A 5,961-nucleotide genomic window follows, 5' to 3' on the forward strand; every position below is an offset into this window, starting at 1 on the left:
CCCCTTCACTGTTTTAATGACATTAGGCTATTGATTTACTTACGCCTTTCTTCTAGTGGGGAATTCAATATGACATTCATGAAATCCCTAGATAACACCCAACTGATGCTGGGCTCCAAACTTGCTTGGCTTCAGCAAGATGGCTGCGTTTAACCCTGTAGTGAGATTAAACATAGGATTTAAAACAATTTACTTATCTGTTATATTTGTTTTCTTTTCTCTTTAAAGACACAATAATTTTATCATTTTATTCTAATGCTGCTGGGCTTAATGTTGTAAAACAGAATTACTATTCCATATATTGCTTACTAAAGTAGCAAGAATATATGTACACCGATACCAGCTCTGATTCTTCTCCAAATGACCCTTTAAAGGGCTTTCAGATCTTCTCTTAAACCAGACCTCAGTTATCTTTACTATAAGCTATAGTAAAGAAGAAGAGTGATATATACAGGCATCATACAAATAAAAGAAGAAAATTTCATCTCAATTTTACCTTAAAGAAAATGGAGGACAAGTTAAAATATATGCCAAAACTGAATGTAATACCTAACTAAAGAGGAATAATCATACTTTAATTTGGATGACAGGTAGGAAAAGATAATAATACTTTGAATAGCATTTGGTAAGAGTCAGTTCTGTAGTGAATTCCTTCCTTCCTTCCTTCCTTCCTTCCTTCCTTCCTTCCTTCCTTCCTTCCTTCCTTCCTTCCTTCCTTCCTTCCTTCTCTCCCTCCCTCCCTCCCTCCCTTTTTCATAAGAACACAATGTTTAAAAATATGCCAGATGAAATTTTTAGTAAGTTCTGCCAGAATGACTTTCTAAAGGAATTGTATGAGAGTATTATATGGAAAATCTTATTTCATTTAACACTGCTGGAAGTAGAACAAAAATACTAAAACAGGCAACAACTAACTAGATTCCTGACTTCAGAGAAATGGAATATTGAGATAAGAAGTTCATGTTGAAAGATTGATATGCCCTCACTGCAAAAATACATGTATCTCGGAAATATTATAGGAACTGTGTTTATTTCTTCTTCTTTTTAATAATAATTTTATTGTAAGTTATATATACAGATGGAACTAGTGCAGACTAGAAAAACTAAAAAGATAAACAGAAAAGGTCAAAAAATGAAAAAAGAAAAGAAAAAGAAGTAACTTCGTCTTTTCTTCCAGAAAGTATAAATTTATTTAATGACTTATTACCATCTCTTAAAATACAACAATGTCTTCATCCCACATCTCATTCTCTATAAATAATTTTTTAAACCTCCCTCCTGCATCTTAATCAGCAAAAGTCCATTAAGCCTTGCCAGAAATAATAACATAACTATTACAAACTTGATTTAATAAACTCACTTAAATTTCTTCCATGTACATTTATATCTCACTTGCTATTTTTAAATGCCCAAACCTCATGTAAAAGTCCAATAGAGATGATAATATAATGATGTTAATCTTGATTAGATAAATTTAAAGTGTAATAAATTTCTCATAGAACTTTTACCTATAATAAAGCTTTTAAACATCCTGCTAAAAAAAGTTGACTCAAAGTTGTCAGAGGCAGCAATCAATTTTAACCATGGTTAAATAAATCATATTTATATTTCTTTCCCTTATTTAGAGCAATCTTGGTCTTTACTTCTTTCAAATAATTTCCAAACATTACATAATTAGGGCATAAGGTGAGAAGCCCTGTACAATAGAGTTATAATGCTGCATCATTATAAGGATGGAATGTGCTAATCATTATCAGATGCATGTGCCAATTATCAGATGCATGTGGCAATTAAGTATGCCATCACAGGTACTATTTATATTCCAATGTTTTATTTTTGTCTTATTCAACAACCTCTCCAGCTTTAATGCTGGTGTAGCAAAGCAAAAGCCTTTCTTACTGCTGCTTTTGTTCAACAAGCAAACTGAAATTAGGCCATTAAGACTCCCAGAAAGGCAGACCTTCCCCTTCCACTGGTTTAACTGCATGGGGAATGTATTTATTTTTAATGATGCTCTCATCTAGTCTGAATGCATTTCTACAAACTACAGGACAGAAAAAAGAACTTCTAGAAATCAATAATGAACAAGAAGGAAGGAAGGAAGGAAGGAAGGAAGGAAGGAAGGAAGGAAGGAAGGAAGGAAGGAAGGAAGGAAGGAAGGAAGGAAGGAAGGAAGGAAAATATAAACATAAAAACACATGTATGTTTTAGTTGTTCTTTTCAGTTTTTTTTTCTTTTTGGTAGGGGAGACAATCTTAAGATGTCAATTACCCTTAAATTTAAATTGTATTTGGATTATTGTATTGCTAAGGAACATCATATTTTGAGCACTACAGTTTGAGAAGTGCAGATTGCAGTCTAGTTTAACACGATCATATACCTAGTGCCTTAAAGTAAAACTATGTTTAAAAGTTATTTCTTTATTATTGCTGCACTGGATTTTCTTGAGGTATGACTTTCAGTAAAAGTAAATCTTCGGATAAATTGGTAATGTTATATCTTCCACTCTGGACATGCTTTTTTACAAGTCCCTTTGGACACTGTACTTCTGGTTTGCTATTTTTTAATTTCATTTTTTTAAAATAAAAAGTGGCCTAGCTAATCAGTGATTCCTAGATACTAGACCTACATTGCCATTAACATTTAAGACTGGACTTAGTTATTTTCCCAAACTAGTTGATTTATGGACAATTCCTATGAGGCATCCCAACCATCATCCTTTACTACTTAGTATGTATTTAGATGTTTCAGCTGCACAATGTTTTCTTCTTCTTCTTCTTCTTCTTCTTCTTCTTCTTCTTCTTCTTCTTCTTCTTCTTCTTCTTCTTCTTCTTCTTCTTCTTCTTCTTCTTCTTCTTCTTCTTCTTCTTCTTCTTCTTCTTCTTCTTCTTCTCCTCCTCCTCCTCCTCCTCCTCCTCCTCCTCCTCCTCCTCCTCCTCCTCCTCCTCCTCCTCTTCTTCTTCTTCTTCTTCTTCTTCTTCTTCTTCTTCTTCTTCTTCTTCTTCTTCTTCTTCTTCTTCTTCTTCTTCTTCTTCTTCTTCTTCTTCTTCTTCTTCTTCTTCTTCTTCTTCTTCTTCTTCTTCTTCTTCTTCTTCTTCTTCTTCTTCCTAACATATTACCACAGGTGCAGGGTCTGCTTTTCGGATCATTGAACACCACTTTGCACAGTCATCTGTGTCTCCAGGCCTGTGACTTGCGTATCTTTGTTGATGGTGTCTTGCCATCTCTGTTTTGGGTGCCCGCAAGGTCGCCGGCCATTGACTTCTAGTTGGTAGGCAGACTTGGCAATGGTGAAAGGTGCTGCTCTCAGGACATGTCAATATCAGCAGAGCTGGCCTTCTTTCATCTTCTCTGTAATTGGTGCCACACCAAAATATTGAATGCACAATGTGTCTGGATAAAATGCTGTAGGAAAACAAAACATGGGATTTGAAGTTTTGGGTTTTGAAGTAAGGGAACAAAAATTGAAACTCTATGAATGATGAATGAAGACCACTTCACTCCAAAGAGGGGGTGAAGGAGAAAATGCTGTTAGTTAGACTAAATAGATCATTCCTAACCCTCCATGATCACTTTTCTTGGGACTCTTAGAGAAGCAGTAAAAGTGCTGGTGATGAACATGCTTAGAAGACAAAGGAATGATGATGCCAGGAGAAAAATAGTTAGAGGCAAGGAAAGTTATGGGAAAAAAAGACAAGGAAGGTAACAGGAATAGGAACAACAGACCACAATTGTTTTTCTAGCACACACATCTCTTGTCCCACATTCATTAACTCTGACTATATGGATTTAATATGTACTTTAATTTCCATAACTTGTATAACAGTGGGATCTTTGCTCCTTTTGAGTTTTCAACTGCACATTTTGCAACAAAAACAAATGAAACTGGTGTTTTTAATTAAAGTATATTCTGGTACCATTACTAGGCTAACTCATAAAGGCAAAATATCTCCTATGGGTAATCCTATATATTCCTCTCTGGAATAGTTTTTATATTTATTCCTAGTTTCTGTTTCTGATTTGCTATTTTAAACATCAATGAAAATAAAATATTTTGCCAGCTATACAGGAATCCCATGATGCTAGACCTGCTTTGCCATTTGTCAATATTATTAGGCTGGAGACAGCTCTTTTTTCATTCTGCATCATGATTATAAAGAAAAAAGAAAGGACTTGCAACAATCTAGTGGTCTCTAGCCAATGCTATATTATCCTATACTTCTGATGTGCTGTGGTAGCACAGTGGTTAGAGTGCAGTACTGCGGGCTACTTCTGCTGCCTGCTATTTGGCAGTTTGAATTTCACCAGACTCAAGGTTGACTCAGCCTTCCATCCTTCCAAGGTGGGTAAAATGAGGGTTCAGATTGTTGGGGGCAATAATATGTGCTGACTTTGTGAACTGCTTAGAGAGGGCTGTAAAGCACTGTGAAGCGGTATATAAGTCTAAGTGCTGTTGCTATTGTTATTCCAGAACACCATATAAATGGGTAAGAGACCTAAAACAAGATGGAGAGATGACATCAGCAAGTATTGCGGGCTCAGCTGGTGCTCAGCTGGCAAAGGAAAGCTCAAGACCTTATTGGTTGGAAACATGCAGAAGAGGCCCTCAGTCTGCAGTGGATAGACAATGGTTAGAATGATGATAATGATGATCACAATGATATAAATGGGTGTCTACCTCCCATTGAAAGAAATGCCACTTCTGAACCTAAAAGTAAATTTCTGGTCATATCCTCAAATGTACCTCGGTGCATTTTCAGGTGTATCTTAGGGCAACTTTAAACCAGCTCCTTTTTAATGAAATGGTTTGACATTATCCAAATTATAATTATGTTATGCTGGATTATCCTGGGATCTGTTAGAGTTCCATCCAATTGCTTCTCCTCTGCAAATGAGCAACCCGCCACTGATTTCAGAATTGCCACTCGGCCCTTTCAAGATGAAAATTAAAAAAAAAATTCTGTGGGAAAGGTTAACAAAAACCACAGTTCTATCTAAAAACAGCTCTTTAGCAGTTGGTGACACAATTGATGAAAGAACTATTACTTTTAATTTTGCCCCTGTCAAATCACAGTTCTCTAAGCACAGTAATAAGATTAGGAATCAGAATGAGAGATAACCTGCTCTCTCTGTGAATCCTAAATTCTGCTAAGAAACATAAACTATACTGTGAAAATAAGCTTTGCGGTGATTCATTTGAATTGAGGCAGGGGGGGAAGAAGAGTAAGGCTTAGGGTTTTATTCGTAGGCAAAGCTGGCTGTGGAATTCTGGGAGTTGAAGTCCACAAGACTTAAAGTGGCCAAGGTTGGAGACCCCTGCTCTAAATGCATGGAAAGGAAATAGAATCTGGGAGAGACATTCTGGTAGAGAGAAATTCCCTGAGGATGGGCTCCAGCATGAGTCCAAAAGCTCAGAAGACTAAACCTGGTAACTGACCCAGACTAGATCATGCAGCATTATTCTGGGACACACTTTCCCACACTTCATTTGTGGGAAATAGAATCACACCCACTGACTCAGTCTTACTCCCTTAACTTTCTCCCTTCTTCTGATCTACTATCTGGGCAGTGATCAAAAAAGGAATCCTGATTGCTAAAAGTACAGATTTGAGGAAACAGAGTAGCAATCGCAATAGCACTTAGACTTATATCCCACTTCCCAACCCTCTCTAAGCAGTTTACAGAGTCAGCACCTTGCCCCCAACAATCTGGGTCCTCATTTTACCCACATTGGAAAGATGGAAGGCTGAGTCAACCTTGAGCCAGTGAGAATCAAACTGCTGGCAGTCAACAGAATTACCCTGCATTCTAATCACTGTACCACCAAGTAAGGTGTCTTCTGCATTGTTGCTCCTATTTAATGTATTCATTACTTGATTCTATAAATCTTTGGGTGCTAGTTTGATTAAAAGCCTCCAAATCATGGTGTGACATTAATTTTATTATATCTGTACAAGACTT

This window comes from Pseudonaja textilis, chromosome 2, assembly GCF_049901715.1.
Source record: "Pseudonaja textilis isolate UNSWEBS1 chromosome 2, rPseTex1.2, whole genome shotgun sequence".
Lineage (NCBI taxonomy): Eukaryota > Metazoa > Chordata > Lepidosauria > Squamata > Elapidae > Pseudonaja > Pseudonaja textilis.